Source organism: Sus scrofa, chromosome 9, assembly GCF_054392235.1.
Source record: "Sus scrofa isolate SSC_HxYL_T2T_F1_AM1 chromosome 9, Sscrofa_HxYL_maternal_Yorkshire_Landrace_v2.0, whole genome shotgun sequence".
NCBI lineage: Eukaryota > Metazoa > Chordata > Mammalia > Artiodactyla > Suidae > Sus > Sus scrofa.
The window spans coordinates 39,450,922-39,467,617 of record NC_139391.1 but is presented as its reverse complement, the minus strand read 5'-3'; the positions used below and the strand labels follow the sequence as shown (position 1 = coordinate 39,467,617).

Sequence of the window (16,696 nt, the reverse complement as noted above, 5' to 3'; positions counted from 1 at the left end):
GCCAAAAATATTTTTTGTTGTTACGCTGAATTATATTAAATGTTATATGTTATATTATGTGTTGATATGTTAAAATGAACACATTTCAACAATTGTGTGTCTTCAGGATGGATGGAGTGAGAAGATACTTGAAATAATTTCTATACTCTTAAATTTGTTGAGGTTAGTTTTGTGCCCCAGTATGCGTTCAATCCTTGAGAATGTTCCATGAGCACTTGAAAAGAATGTGTATTTTGATTTTTTTTGGATGTAATGTCCTGAAAATATCAATGAAGTCTAACTTTTCTTTTTCTTTCTTTCTTTTTCTTTTTTTGTCTTTTTAGGGCTGCACTCACGGCATATGGAAGTTCCCAGGCTAGGGGTCCAATTGGAGTTGTAGCTGCTGGCCTACGCCACAGCCACAGCAACATCAGATCTGAGCCGTGTCTGTGACCTACACCACAGCTCATGGCAACGCAGATCCTTAACCCACTGGGTGAGGCCAGGGATTGAACCTGTGTCCTCATGGATGCTAGTCAGATTCATTAACCACTGAGCCACGATGGGAACTCCAAGTCTAACTTTTCTATTGTGTCATTTAGGACCTTTGTTGCCTTATTGATTATCTCTCTAGAGGGTCTGTCCATTGATGTGAGTGGGGTGTCAAAGTCTACTAATATATTCCCATCCATTTCTCCTTTTATGTCTGTTAGTATTTGTTGTATGTATCTGGGTGCTCCTATATTGGGGCATATATATTGACGATTGTAATATCCTCTTCTCGAATGGGTCCTTTTATCACTACATAGTGTTCTTCTTTGTCTTTCTTTATGGCCTTCATTTTACAGTCTATTTTGTCTGATATGAGTATTGCAATGCCTGCTTTCCTGTCTCGTCCATTGGCATGAAATATCTTTTCCCATCCCTTCACTTTCAATTTATATGTGTCTTTTGCCCTAAGGTGAGTCTCTTGTAGACAGCATATTGTAGGCTCTTGCTTTTTTATCCAATCTGCCACTCTATGTCTTTTGATTGGAGCATTCAGTCCATTGACATTTAAGGTAATCATTGATAAGAATGTGGTTATTGCCATTTTAAACCTTGTTTTCCAATTGCTTCTGTGTTTCTCCTTTGTTCCTTTCTTTCTCTGGTTGAATGATTTCCTTTTATTTTCTGCTTGTGTCCTTTTTAGTGTTTGTGAATGTTAATATTTGGTTTTGATTTGTGGTTTCCCTGTTTTTCAAGTATGTTAATTCCTTCCTATATCTGCTTGCTTTAGCCTGATAGTCATGTAGGCTCAAACACATTCTTAGTTGCAGGGCTCTGGGAAGTGGTTATGAACCTCAGGCAGATTTAGGCCTTGCCTGGAGCATTTGGCAGTGGCAGTGGCAGGGTGTGAGTTCCCAGGGGAGTGAGAGCAACAACAGGTTGTGTTCAGTTGCATTGTCCTCCTCTCTGGTGCCCTCTGAGGTAATTGGGGCCACAAGTGTTGCCTGTTCATGGACCCCTAGTGGTGGCAGGCCACGCCCACCTCCGGAGTCAGTGATAATGCTGGTGGTTTGCCCTGGCCACCTGTAGACCATGTGAGAAGAACCCTGTCCCACTTAGCCCATGCAGGAGTTGCTGCACAGGCTGCTCCTAGTTGCAGGGTCCTGGGAAGTGACAGTGATCAAGCATGTGTGGGTGCCGCCTGGAGTGTTTGGCTGTGGCAGCAGCAGGGCACGTGTGTTCCCAAGGGAGTGAGAGCATCAACGGGTGGTGCTCGGTTGCAGTGCCCTCTTTTTTTGGCCGAACTCTGAGTTGCCTGGGCTGCAGGTGGAGCCTGTTCACAGACCCCTAGTGGTGGTGGGCGACGCCCCTATCCGGCTTCTGAGATAACTGCTGTGGTTTGTTCCTACCACCTGTAGATCACACAAGAGGTGCCATGTCACACTTAGCCCTCCACTGCCCGAAGCCCACACAAGAGGTGCCTGGCCACACATAGCCCCAGAAAGTGGCCTCTTACCACCCGCCACCCGTAGCCTGAGCCAGAGGCACCCTGCCCTCTGAAAGTCCATGCGTGCACAGGGAAAGAGATTCCTATGGCGGTCCGCCCCTCCTCCTCTCGCCCTCCCCAGCAGTGGTGCCTTGCTTCTCCTGAAGGCCCTGACCTCCTCCTGGGTTCCCTTGGCTGTGGTGTTCTGCTTCCCAGCCCATGGCACACCACTCCTTAGCCCCTCAGGCTGTCTTCACACAGCCGACCCTAGTCCTCTCCCTGGAACTGACTTCTGGAGCCTGAGTCTCAGCCCCCAGCCCTACCCAAGCGTTTTAGGCTGTGGTGTCTGGGCACGGCGGGGCGGGGCGGGGGGCGCTGCAGATGGTTTGTGCAACTCTCACTCTGCTTTGCCCTTCTCAGTCCAGCTGCTGCACTTTTCTCAGTGACTTTGAGGTCCCTCTGTCTTGGCTGATCTCCCCATCGGTTAGGTGGCTTCTCAGGGTGTGGGTTCCTTTTCTCTTTCGCACCTCCCTCTCAGAATGCTAGTCCCGTCTTGATTCCTCTTCTCTCTCTCTCTCTCTTTTTCTTTTGTTCTACCCAGTTATGTGGAGGGTTTCTTACCCTTTTTGGAGGTTTAAGTTCTTCTGCCAGTGTTCAGTAGATGTTCTGTGCAAGTCGTTTTATATGTAGATGTGTTTTTTTGATGTGTTTGTGGGAGAAGGTGAGTGCGATGTCTTACTCTTTGGTTGTCTTGATCCTTCTAGGGTGGATGAGTGTGCTCATGCTCATGTGCAAAGACCAGCATGTTAACTGTCAACAAAATTTATTCCCAGCTTTCTCTCTATTTTAAAATACTTGTATCAATCATTTACAATGAAATACACACGTGGAGTTCCTGTTGTGGTTCAGTAGTAACAAACCCGACTAGTATCCATGAGGATGCGGGTTCTATCCCTGGCCTTGCTCTGTGGGTTAAGGATCCAGCATTGCTGTGGTGTATGTGGCAGGTGTGGCTCAAATCTAGCATTGCCGTGGCTGTGGCATAGGCCGGTGGCTACAGTTCCGATTGGACCCCTAGCCTGGGAACCCCCGTATGCCCTGGGTATAGCCCTAAAAAGACAAAAAATTTAAAAAAATAAAAAAATAAAATATGCCTAATTTGATTAGGTATGATAAGGTCATTATTATGAAACAAGGACTGCACTTGATTATGTGGAAATGATGCCTACAGAATCATCCTTCCAGAAAACTTACCTTGTATATGCTCTATGACTAGTGAACTCTCAGCCTTACAGTTAATAAAGAATGCTACTTTCTGGAGTTTCTTTTTGATGCAGTGGATTAAAAATCCCAGGTTTTCATTGCATTGTCACAGGTCACTGCTGTGGTGTGGGTTCAATCCTTGGCTGGGGAACTTCGACATGCCATGCGTGTGTCAAAAAAAAAAAAATGCTACTTCCTGACATACTAGGAACACTGGCTGACTTGGGGTCTCAGAGAAGGGACAACACCCCAGTTATATAGCTCCTGGAGGTAAAGCTTGGTAGAAGCAGACTGGACACCTTTGGTTCCTAGACATGGAAAGGAGAAGTGAGTAAGAGCCATTCAAAAACTTCTGTAATCCTGATGGGATCAAAGTAGACTTCCATGACAGATGATTGGATTAAGAAGATGGGGTATATATACACAATGGAATACTACTCAGCCATAAAAAAAAACAAAATAATGTCATTTGCAGCAACATGGATGGAACTAGACACTCTTATGCTAAGTGAAGTAAGTCAGAAAGAGAAAGACAAATACCATATGATATCACTTATATCTGGAATCTGATATACAGCATAAATGGTCCTTTCCAAAGAAAAGAAAATCATGGGCATAGAGAATAGACTTGTGGTTGCCAAGGGGAAGGGGGAGGGAATGGAATGGATTGGGAATTTGGGGTTAATAGATGTAAACTATTGCCTTTGGAATGAATAAGCAATGAGATCCTGCTGTATAGCACTGGGAACTATATCTAGTCACTTATGATGGTGCATGATCATGTGAGAAAAAAGAATGTATATATGTATGCGTAACTGGGTCACCTTGCTGTACAGTAGAAAATTGACAGAACACTGTAAGCCAGCTACAATGGAAAAAATAAAAATCATTATTAAAAAAAAAAACCTCTAGGCAGATATTGACTCTTCAAGCATTAGTATCATCACAAGGCTTTAGTTTTCCTAAACCATACACTGAGAAAACCTCCGCGATCTAATCAGTCACCTCTTGTGACTCCTATGTGAGTTAAACTGGCCAAATAAGAAAATCCCACCAAGTTAATGACAGAACTGCAGAACAACTTGGCAAGTCTATGTTTCAGGGGCAGGAAGTGATCCAGCAGAGCAGGAATGAAACTTGTCCTGCTGCCCTCTCACTTGGCACGTCATGGACTATAGTCACACCACCCACCCTCCCAAACAAACACACAAACAGGAAACGCTAAACATTTGGCATTCTTAAATAAACAACAACAAAAAAGGCAGAAACATGCTAACACTAGCCTCTGAATGAAGACCTGAGCCCTCCTTGGAAACTGCTGATGACCTAACATGAATACCTTTATTCCTGATTTTTGCAATATTAATATCTACAGATCAGCAACAGCCCTTGCAATATGATAAACATGCGAGGAACAAAGTGACTGTAATCTTGGCAACTTCTCAATTTTTTTTCTCCAGATACCTTCTATGTTCTTTGGAGAACACAGTTGTTCTGAGGTAGCCTTTCCCTTGCAAAAGAGTGAAAGTAACAAGTCTTTTCTTAATGGTTTGGCATCTTGAGTTCTCCTTTCACAACTGGTAATTGCTGAGGCTGGGTGAAAGGTACTTCAGGTCCTTTTACTTTGCTCTCTAACTTTGTATATGTTCTTCAATTTCCATAATAAAAAAAGGAAAATAATATAGAGGGACTACACACAGTATCAAAGAGAGATTGTTGGTGCTTTCTTGCAAAGACACAGGGCTTAGTCTAATTTTAGCAAGTTTCCAAACTTGAAGGCTAGTTGGAAGCTGTGTTCAATTTTAAAGTGCATGCTGCTGGGAGAAACGATACATCACCCCACTGCTGGGGCCAGCGTTGGCAGCCTGCGACCAGAGAAAGTTGCCTTTGAAGGGGTGAAGCTGGTGTTTTCTGGTCTCCCTAGTGAGGTTAGGTTCGTTAATGTCACATAAGAATGAAAGGAGCCAGAGTTTTCATATTATTTGCTGTGTTCAGTGCGCACGTCAAAAATATATCCCAAAGCTATGGCAACTGAAAAATATTTGTTTTAATCAGTGTTTGGGAAACAAATGCTGGTATTTGGCTTTAGGATTGGCGTCTTCAGCGTTGATATTGGCAGATCCAATTCACAATAAAGTCCTACAGCCCTTGTGTTGTTTTTTAAAATCCCATATGGACTTACTCTGTAAAACCTCTTGGCACACTTGCACACTTTTGTTTCTTGGAGGTTTCTTTGGATTTGTTTGGCTCTGGTATCATGATTATTTATTATATTTTCCCTTGAAATATAGAACACTTGTTACATTTTGTCATTTGTATACCTAAGTGGTTATTGATCTCCTACCATGTACAAGGCTTTATTCTTGGCACTCTGGAAAGGTATAAAAATCAATCAGGTAAATATTGTGATCTCAAGGTACTTTCAGCCCAGTCAGGAAGACAAGTAATTAAGAAAGATATATGCAAGAGTTTCCTTCGTGGCTCAGCGGAAACGAATCTGACTAGCCTCCATGAAGATGCAGGTTTAATCCCCTGGCCTTGCTCAGTGGGTTAAGGATCTGGCATTGCCATGAGCTGTGGTGTAGGTCGCAGACACGGCTCGGATCCCGCATTGCTGTGGCTGTGGTGCAGGCTGGCAGCTGTAGTTCCGATTTGACCCTTAGCCTGGGAACCTCCATATGCTGCGGATGCAGCCCTAAAAAGACAAAATCAAAATAAATAAATAAGTGCAGAGATCAGAGAAGACCCTCCTGGAGAAAATAACCTTATAGATGGAGGACAAAGGACAAATTAGAGCTAGACACAATGGAGTGGGGTGGAAGGTATCTTTTTAAGGAGAGGGAAAGAAAATATGTGCAGAGGTCCTGGGATGGAAAAGAGCCAGCGTTGTTTCTTTGCAGATCTTGAATCTTCCTCCTTCCTGGGTCTCAGAGTGGACTAGACTCGCTCTGGAGATAGTCATGGGGACCAAATCATGGTGGTCTCATACATAAACAGGACTAGTCATTGGATCATATGTAGAGAAATAAATATGGAGACCAGAATGCCGATGGCCCAGGTATTTCTCTCCCTGTCGATAGATCTGTGTGAGAAGCTTGTTTATGCTTCTTAGGATTTGCTTTGTGATCCTGGTATCAGCCTTGGGCATTAGCTGCATGGTTCAGAGGCTCTCAGTCAATGGGTGTTGATGCACCCATCTGTGCAATATGGTGGAACTACTACCGGGAGTAGCTCAGCTAAATTTGAGGGCATGTCTCTTAAGTAGAACTGGACATTACATATTGATCACTGCCTTTTTCTGTTTTTGGTGCTGGGCATTCAGCTTCTGATTTGTAATTTATAATTTTTATGTGTCTAGTTTATTGCCAAGTCTTATGAATTCTGCTTCCTTAAATTCTCTTGAGTCTATCTTCTTCTTTGAATTCCCACTGTCTCTATAATCTCTTGCCTTTATTATGAACAGGACCTCCTAAATGGTCATATTGTCCCTCAGTTTTCTTCTCCAATCTCTTCTTTAAACTAAGGCCATGATGGTACTTGTACAAAGTATGATACAAATCTGTATCCTATGATGCTCTTCTTAAAACCCCTGAATGTCTCCGCATACCCTTTGGGTTGTATCAATTAAGGTTTTGATGGGAATTTGCCTCACGTGGTTCAGTGGGAGATAATGAAATTATTACTTGCAAATATACAGTTAGGGTTAAGGAGGGAAACAAGGAATGAGGAGGAGCCCAGAGAAGAGCCACAAGAGGATGATTTATCACTCCTGGGCCTGAAGGGACTAGGTGGAGGGTTATGTTATCTCCTCAAAGTGAGAGCTGGACTGGAGGCCAACGGGTGGAGCTTGAGTTGCAGAGGACACAGCTACTGCACTGCTGCAGATAAGACAGCCAAGCTAGGAGGGACTGTCGTGATCTTTCCTCCCTCCTGCCCACAGATGACCCACTGAAACTTCCTGTTATCCAGATCATATGGGAAACCAGCTGGCATCAGGCTTGGGTGATGCAATCTGCCAGTGGTTGGCTTGCTGGGGCACAGAGCCTAGGGGAGAAAATGGATCTGGGCAGGGGGAGGGGTGAGATATGGCAAATGATCAATAATTGGCTCAGGAAGTCATAAAAATAATGTCTAGTTTGCTGACAAGTTTTATTGTGAGGGTTAAATAAGGAGATGTTTGCGAAAATGGATTTTTTTCCCCTTTGTACAGCCACACGTGTGTCAAATGGAAGTTCCCAGGCTAGGGGTTGAATCTGAGCTGCAGCTGCCAGCCTAAGCCACAGCCACAGCAACCTTCACCGCAGCTTGTGGCAACCGCAGATCATTAACCCACTGATCGAGGCCAGGGAACAAACCCTCCTCCTCGCAGAGACTATGTCAGGTTCTTAACTCACTGAGCCATAATGGGAACTCCTGAAAATGGATTCTTAGTGAATTGACATCCTTTCCTATTTATCATAGCCCAGCTCCTTGTAGAGGGTAGATTATTAGTTCAATGTTTGTTAGACTAGGTCTATGTTCTTTCTGTGCCAATATATTATTATTATTATTTCCTAGATGGAGAAACTCAGTAAGGTTTGAGACTCTCTCTTGTATCCCAAAAGAAGAACTGCCTTTCTCATCAAGACTGGAGAGCTGTGATTCTTTTCCCTCCCTCTCCTTTTTATTAAAAAAAATTTTGATGGTAACTTTCAAATATATAAAAAATTAGAATAATACAGTGACTCTGTGTCTGTCACAGTGAAATGATCAAGACTGTGCTAATCATGTTTTATTCATTTCCTCTACCTTTTTTCTTGCTAGCATATTTTAAAACAATGCCAGAAATCAGTGCTTTTTACTGTATACCTCTTTATTTTTTTATTTTATTTTTTGGCCATACTCACGACATGCAGAAGTTCCCAGGCCAGGGACTGAACCCATGCCACAGCAGTGACAATGCCAAATCCTTAACCATTAGGCCACCAGGGAGCTCCTACTATATATCTCTTTAACCAACAAGCCCTTTTATCTTTTATAAAACCACTGTGCTGTTACTGCTGCTAATAAAAACAAACATAAACCTTTAATTGTAGCTAAAAAGCTGAGCCCCTGTCCAACTTTTTTTCAGTTATCTCGAGATGTCTTTTCTGGTTGGTTGGTTCATTTCAGCAACCAAACAAGGTCCCCACATCTCTAATTCCTTTTCGTTAAAATTCCAATCCAAACCAGTACCTCACAGGCAATGTTCTCTGTATCATGCACACAAAAGAGGCAGCTCCAAACTCCCCTAGCTGGTGACAGTGGCCCCCGCCCCACCCTGCCCAGCCAGTGGGGCCACGTCTAGGGATGGCGTGGTTTGGGGTGAGTTTTCTGCCAAGTATGGCACCTGCATTGCTGCTTCTTCCAGCTCCATTTATCCTAGGCTCTTATTCGTGGCCCGTGAAGGAGGGCTGGGGGTGAAACGGTGAGGATATGTGCAGCAGAGGGTAAGGGGGTGTTTAGGGGAAGTTCCTCTGCCTTAATCCTACCTAGCTGATCCCAGTCCTTAATACAATTGGCTGTTAAGAGACTTTGTCTTGGCAAAGAAGGAGAAACTAGCACCACATTCCCTTGCCCCTTTCCTTGTCTAGCTTTCACAAGTGTCAAAGGAAAATGGCTGAAATTCACGTCTTGAGATGAAGAGGGACCTTATCGTTGTGAAGTTCAACCCTCCGATCCGCAGGAGGCCCTCTCTGTACGGAGAACTCAAACACTTTCTGGGCCTGTGGGTGAGAGGCTCAAAGCCACGGGGCTCCAAATCCTACCCCCTCCCTGGGGTCATGTGGCCTCAGTGTGAGAATGAAGACTTTCTAATTCTCATTGTCAGCAGGTATCCGCTTGCGTGTCACTGAAATCCCCCTCCCTCTGTTGGGAGCTTTGGTCTCTCGCTCCATAGGATGTCATGATTGGGGGGTGAGGCATGGAGGCTGCACATCCATGACAGCTAGAAAATGCACTCCCCCCCTCCCCCTTTTATCCCTTTGGCCACACCTGTGGCATATGGAAGTTCCCAGTCTAGGGGTCGAATTGGAGCTGCAGCTGAGGCCTACACCACAGCTTGTGGCAATGCCTGATCCTTAACCCACTGAGTGAGGCCACGGATCAAACCTGCATCCTCAAGGATACTGTGTCACGCTTTTAACCTGCTGAGCCACAGTGGGAACTCCTAAAAAATGCACTTTGATTTACTGTAGAAACAGTCTTATTGCCTCAGTACAGTTGTATTAAAAATGTACAGGACTAATAGCTAATATTAATTAGTACTTATCACATGCTTTGTTTCCATGGCTGCTATAACAAAGTGCCATAGGCTGGGAAGTTCCTACAACAGAAATGTGTTCTCTTACAGCTCTGGAGTCTGGATGTCTGAAGTCAAGGTGTTGGCAGGGTTGTTTCCTTCAGAGGGCTGGGAAGGAGAATCTGTTCCCTGCCTCTCCCCTAGCTTCTGGTGGTGGCCGGCCATCCTTGGTGTTCCTTGGCTTGTAGAAACATCATCCCAAGTCTTCATGTGAGAGTTTCCCCTTTTTTGAGGACACTGATCATATGGGATTGGAGTCCCTGAATTAATTCATTCATGTTAACTAATTACGTCTGTAGTGACCCCATCTCCAAAGAGAGTCACATTTGGAGGTACAGGGAATTAGGATCTCAACATATGAATTTTAGTGGACACAATTCAACCCATTAACGTGTCAATGCTTTGCATGTATTCTCACAACACTTTTAGGTGGGTAAGGCTACTCTCATTTTAAAGATGAAGAAACAGGTAATTGAGTAGTTTTTCAAGATTGCACATCCAGTAAATGGTAGAAACAGGATTTAGAACCTAGACACTCTGCTTCTAGAACCTGGGATTTTTAACTTTATTGTGCTTTCTTATTTCTCCTTCTGTCATTTTTACTTCCCTTTCCCTTATAGCTGCAGAAAATAACTCGTCAGAAACTATTGAGTAGTATTTCTATGGTACCCTAACACTGCCACCTGGTGGTGGAAACAATTAAAGCAGCTTCTAACCACTTCCTAACAAAAATTGCCTTAGATGAAATGTTCACTGGCTTTTTACTCTAATTACATCAGGAGAGTTAAGCAAGTATGAATTCTGCTTGATACTGTTTGCACCAAACACAAGCCATATAAGAAAAAAATAAGAATAGAGTAGCACAAATTTTAAGCCTTTGATGGGCTCTAAATTTTGCTAATTAATGTAACTCATTATAGAAAACTCTTGAGTGCTTAGTCTGTAATAATACATATTTAACAGCGTTTTGTTTTTGAAACCTATACCTGGTCTTATTCTATTCAGAAAAACTGGTTTCTTCTGGTGCCCTTGCTCTGGTGACTCAGTCTAGACATTATTTCATTCTCAGGATTTGATAGTAACTTAAGATTAGTTAGCAATCACTAACCACATACTGTTCTTTGAAAGAAAAAAAAGAGAGGTGCTGTACAGAAGAATTGGCCTTGTTGTTTTTGCATCTCTGGGAATGCAATTTCTTTCTTAAAATTTCTTAAGGTATAGTTGACTTACAATGTTTTGTCAACTGCTGTACAGCGAAGTGACCCATATATATATATATATATGCGTGTATATATATATCTTCCATCATGTTCTATCACAAGTGATTAGATATAGTTCCCATGCTATACAGCAGAACCTCATTGCTTATCCATACTAAATGTAATAGTTTGCATCTACTAACCCCAAACTCCCAGTTCATCCCTCTCCCTCTGCCCTCCCCCTTGGCAACCACAAATCTGTTCTCTATGTCTGTGAGTCTGTTTCTGCTTTGTAGATAGGTTTATCTGTGCCATAATTTAGATTCCACATATATGTGATATCATGTGGTATTTGTCTTTCTCTTTCTGACTTACTGCACTTAGTATGAGAATCTCTAGTTGCATCAATGTTGCTGCAAATGGCATTATTTTGTTCTGTTTTATGGCTGAGTAGTATTCCGTTGTATATATGTACCACATCCTCTTAATCCATTCACCTGTCAATGGACATTTAGGTTGTTTCCGTGGCTTGGCTATTGTGAATAGTGCTGCAATGAACATACAAGTACTTGTATCTTTTTGAATTGCAGTTTTCTCTGGATATATGCCCAGGAGTGGGATTACTGGGTCATATGGTAGTTCTATATTTAGTTTTCTGAGGAACCTGCATACTGTTTTCCATAGCGGTTGTACCAGTTTACATTCCCACCAACAGTGAAGGAGGGTACCCTTTTCTCCGCACCCTCTCTGGCATTTGTTATTTGTTAACTTTTTAATGATGGCCATTGTTACTGGTGTGAGGTGATACCTCATTGTAGTTTTGATTTGCATTTCTCTAATAATTAGTGATGCTGAACATTTTTTCATCTGCCAGTTGGCCATCCAGATGTCTTCTTTGGAGAAATGTCTATTTAGGTTTTCTGCCCATTTTTCAATTGGGTTGTTTATTTATTTATTTTTTTAACTGTTGAGTTGTATGGGTTGTTTGTATATTTTGGAGACTAAGCCCTTGTTGTTTGCATCGTTTGCATCTATTTTCTTCCATTCCATAGGTTGTCTTTTTTTTTTTTTTATGGTTTGCTGTGCAAAAGCTTGTAAGTTTGATTAGGTCCCTTTTTTAAATTTGCTTTTAGGGCTGCACCTGCGGCATATGAAAGTTTCCAGGCTAGGAGTCGAATCAGAACTGCAGCTGCTGACCTGTACCACAGCCACGGCAGCACGGGATCCAAGACACATCTGTGACCCACACCACAGCTCACGGCAACACCGGATTCTTAACCCACTGAGTAAAGCCAGGGATCAAACCCGTATCCTTATGGATACTAGTGGTTACCACTGAACCACAACGGGAACTTTCCCATTGGTTTATTTTTGTTTTTATTTCTATTGCTTTGGGAGACTGACCTAAGAAAACATTTGTATGGTTGATGTCAGAGAATGTTTTGCCTATGTTCTCTTCTAGGAGTTTGATGGTGCCTTGTCTTACGTTTAAATCTTTAAGCCATTTTGGGTTTATTTTTGTGCATGGTGTGAGGGTGTGTTCCAGTTTCATTGATTTACATGCAGCTGTCCAGTTTTCCCTCTACCACTTGCTGAAGAGATTGTCTTTTTCCAATTTTATATTCTTACCTCCTTTGTCAAAGATTAATTGACCGTAGGTGTCTGGATTTATTTCTGGGCTTTCTATTCTGTTCCATTGATCCATAAGTCTGTTTTTGTATCAGTACCATGCTGTCTTGATTACTATAGCTTCATAATACTGTCTGAAGTCTGGGAGAGTTATGCCTCCCATTTTTTTTTTCCCCCTCAGGATTGCGTTGGCAATTCTGAGTCTTTTGTGGTTCCATATAAATTTTTGGTTGTTTATTCTAGTTCTGTGAAAAATGTCATGGGTAATTTGATAGGAATTGCATTAAATCTGTAGATTGCTTTGGTTAGTATGGCCATTCTAATGATATTCTTCCAATTCAGGAGCATGGAATATATTTCCATTTTTTTTTTGAATCCTCTTTAATTTCCTTGATTAATGTTTTATAGTTCTCACTGTGTAAGTCTTTCACCTCCTTGTTCAGGATTATTCCTAGGTATTTAATTTTGGGGGGTGGAATTTTAAATGGTATTTTTTTATATTCCTTTTCTAATATTTCATTGTTAGTATACAGAAATGCAACTGATTTCTGAATGTTAATCTTGTATCCTTCTACTTTGCTGAATTCATTGATTATTTGGAGTAGTTTTGTGTGGCGTCTTTAGGGTTTTCTATATATAGTATAATGTCATCTGCATAGAGTGACCTCTTCTTGGGCACGCAATTTCCCGGGCCTCTTTTGGCACCTCTCTCTATAGTTTGCTATCCACTATTAAGTTATCAATTTATTATTTTATATTAGTGTGGACTCATGGTCTCCTGTTTATCCAATGGGTTATAATCTATCACTGTAATTATTTATTCTGATGCTCATATTATCCCACAATTGGCCAATGTGGGCCACTATAAGCTGGCTCCATTGATCTACTGACATGGTTCCATCATTCTTGAATACTTTTTTGCTTTCTGGCACACAAAAATTTTCCAAGCTAATCTAGTATTTTCCCTACTTTGGCCAAGGAATCAGCTATTTTTTCAAGGAGGCCTTTCGTAAATCATCTATAATTCAATTTAAAAAAGGAGCCCTGATTTATTTTAGTGGAGAATGTTATTTAGAAGCCAAGATCTGAGTGCCAGCTAGAGGAAATATGTGTGTGTATATAAGTATATGATATATTTAAAACCATGAGGTCACACCAGTATTTCTAGTTTCAGTCTAAGACCACAGAGTCTGCTCTAGTTTTCTCTGTTTTCATATCTGCAACGCCCATCTCTGATAGCAAGAAGCTTGGCCCTTCCTATCCTTAGTATGCTTACTCATTTAATCACCCCCCCCACAACATGTGCAGTTGCTGCTGCCCCATGGCCTTAGTGGATGGCCTCCTTCTCACCCACAAAGGCCACCCCTGCTCTCTATGAACATCTTCTTGACCCTGCTCTGGCCTGACCCTCAGTCTGAGCCACTGAGTTCCCTCTGGTCTCCGGACATGGATGTTACTTTCCTCTAACTTATGTAATGTCTTTAGGACCAAAGTGTTCAAAAACGGAAAGGAAGGGGAGAGGGGAGGGAAAGGGAGAGAGACCAGAAAGAGCTGAACACAACTACAAAAAAAACCACCCCAAAATATAGCAAATTCTCTTTCACTCTTTTGCATTTTGATGTGGCTTTGTTCCCCACTAGAATGTAAGCTCGATGGATGGAGCCTGTGTCCATCTTGCTTACTTACCATTATATGCCTAGCACGTAGCATATTTCCTGATACAGAGTAGGTTTGTTTAAATTTTTTAAATAAATAACATGAAAAAGAGCTTTATAGCTACTACATTGGGAAATGTACATAACCTCCAACCTTCCTTGTACAACCAAGCTTTAGTCTGACCTCTGGCTGTGTGTCACATGTAGCATAGTGTTTGGCAGGCATGTAGTAGGTATTCAAGACATTATTTTTAAGTGGATAGATACAAGGAATTATCTGATACATTCATTTCATCTATTGTGTGTCACTGTTAAAAAAAAAAAAAAAAGGGCTGGGAGCTATAGTTTTAAATGACAAAACAGGTTAAAGTTTCAAGTGAAACCAGGATGAGTAAGCTCAATATTCAATTTGAACATAACACTTAACATTTAGCAAGTGCTTGTTAAATTAGTGAAGTGCTATTATCAGAGATAGAAATGGGGTTGGATACATTCAGGCTAGTATATCTGAAGAAGAAAAAGGAAATTAATTTTTTTTTTCCTTTTTCGGTCACCCCAGCAGGATATAGAAATTCTAAGGCCAGGGATCAGATCTGAGCTGGTGCTGCAACCTACAGCACAGCTGCAGCAACACTGCATTCTTTTTTTTTTTTTTCCCACTGTACAGCAAGGGGATCAAGTTATTCTTACATGTATACATTACAATTACATTTTTTTTCTCCACCCTTTGTTCTGTTGCAACATGAGTATCTAGAAGAAGTTCTCAATGCTACTCAGCAGGATCTCCTTGTAAATCTATTCTAAGTTGTGTCTGATAAGCCCAAGCTCCCAGATCCCTCCCACTCCCTCCCCCTCCCATCAGGCAGCCACAAGTCTTTTCTCCAAGTCCATGATTTTCTTTTCTGAGAAGATGTTCATTTGTGCTGGATATTAGATTCCAGTTATAAGTGATATCATATGGTATTTGTCTTTGTCTTTCTGGCTCATTTCACTCAGTATGAGATTCTCTAGTTCCATCCATGTTGCTGCAAATGGCATTATGTCATTCTTTTTTATGGCTGAGTAGTATTCCATTGTGTATATATACCACATCTTCCGAATCCAATCATCTGTTGATGGACATTTGGGTTGTTTCCATGTCCTGGCTATTGTGAATAGCAACACTGCATTCTTAACCCACTTCTTGAGGCCAGGGATCAAATTGGCAAGGGCACAGAGACAAGCCAGATCATTAACCCACTATGCTACAGCAGGAACTCCGGAAACGGAATAACTAAAATACAGGATAAGACTGGCTGTGTGCAAATACAGAAGGAAGAGTGCTGAGGGTCCCAGTGAAGATAAGACACTAATGACAAAAGGAAGATGTAGAGGTTTGTCTGATCATAACCTTAAGAATGGGTCCTCATGTGATGTTTTAGTCACATAATTAAGTTGTTAACACAATTCTCCAGCTTCTGTGTACTTGTTACTATGCCTCCTTCTTCCCAGGCAATAGGAGTGCTTTTCTAATGAACATAACTCAGTTACTTCCCCCACCCAGGTGGAGTGTGAAAAATGGGTCCTACAGACTTTTAAGCTGAAACATTTTGGCGATCTTCCATCAGTCTGAAAGAGGAACTGTTCATCCATCCAACAAGTATGGATGGTCCACTCTGTGCAAGGCAGTCTTGGGTGCAGGAGGAGCACGGCTGCCAGAGTAGGCAGGATCCCTACCTTCATGGAGCTTACAGCCTAGTAGGGTCAGAGTACAGGGGGACAGGGAAGGGTAAAGAGACCACAGAGCCAGGAAGTCTCAAGAAAAATGGGAACTTCCATGTTTTGGAAAATGCATCTGTCCTTCAGACTATGTGGTCATTCCTTTTGCTTGGAATATTGTAACTCCACAGAACACACCTCCCTGCAGCAGGCATAAAAGATGTTTTTGTTATTCACCCTGTGCTTCAACCCCGTAGGGGAGGTAATTGAGCAGTGATTACAGCCCACAGAGTTTACTCTGTCCAGTTCAGGGCTCCAGGTGTGAGGCTAAGTTACAACCTATTCCAAAACGAGAGAAATGAAGAATGGTTAAAGTAAAAAGATTATTAAGCTGATAAGAGATGCTGCAGGTGATTTAAATACTGGCTTTCAACAAATGAACCTATTTACAGAACAGAAACAGACTTGTGGTCACCAAGGGGGAGGGGGAGGGAGTGGGATGGACTGGGAGTTTGGGGTTGGTAGATGCAAACTACAACATTTGGAATGAATAAGCAATGAGGTCCTACTGTGTAGTACAGGGAACTGTATCCAGTCTCTAGGGATAAACCACACTGAAAGATAATATAATATAAGAAAGGGAATATATATATATATATATATATATATATATATATATATGACTGGGTCACTTTGCTGTGCTGCAGAAATTGGCACAACACTGTGAATCAACTATAATAGAAAAAATTTCAACTAAAAAATATGGCCTTCAGCCCTACATGTGTCAAATGACTGATATCGGGCCACTTTTCTCTGCATTTACATCCAAAAGTATTTAAAATAGATCTTGAAAACAAAAAGGTAAAATCATTATTAGTTATTACTAATATATGTCGCTGCTACAGTAAAACAAACAGAACAATGTGGAATATCAGGGCTGGGGACAGACATAAGCCGAGAAGCCTAGATTCAAACTTCA

General features: G+C 41.8%; 1 protein-coding gene across 9 annotated transcripts in view; it reads left to right on the top strand.

Annotated features, from left to right (window-relative positions):
• BTG4 (BTG anti-proliferation factor 4) overlaps positions 1 to 16,696 on the top strand; it is a 205,705-nt gene that overhangs the window by 24,438 nt on the left and 164,571 nt on the right. The window lies entirely within an intron of this gene.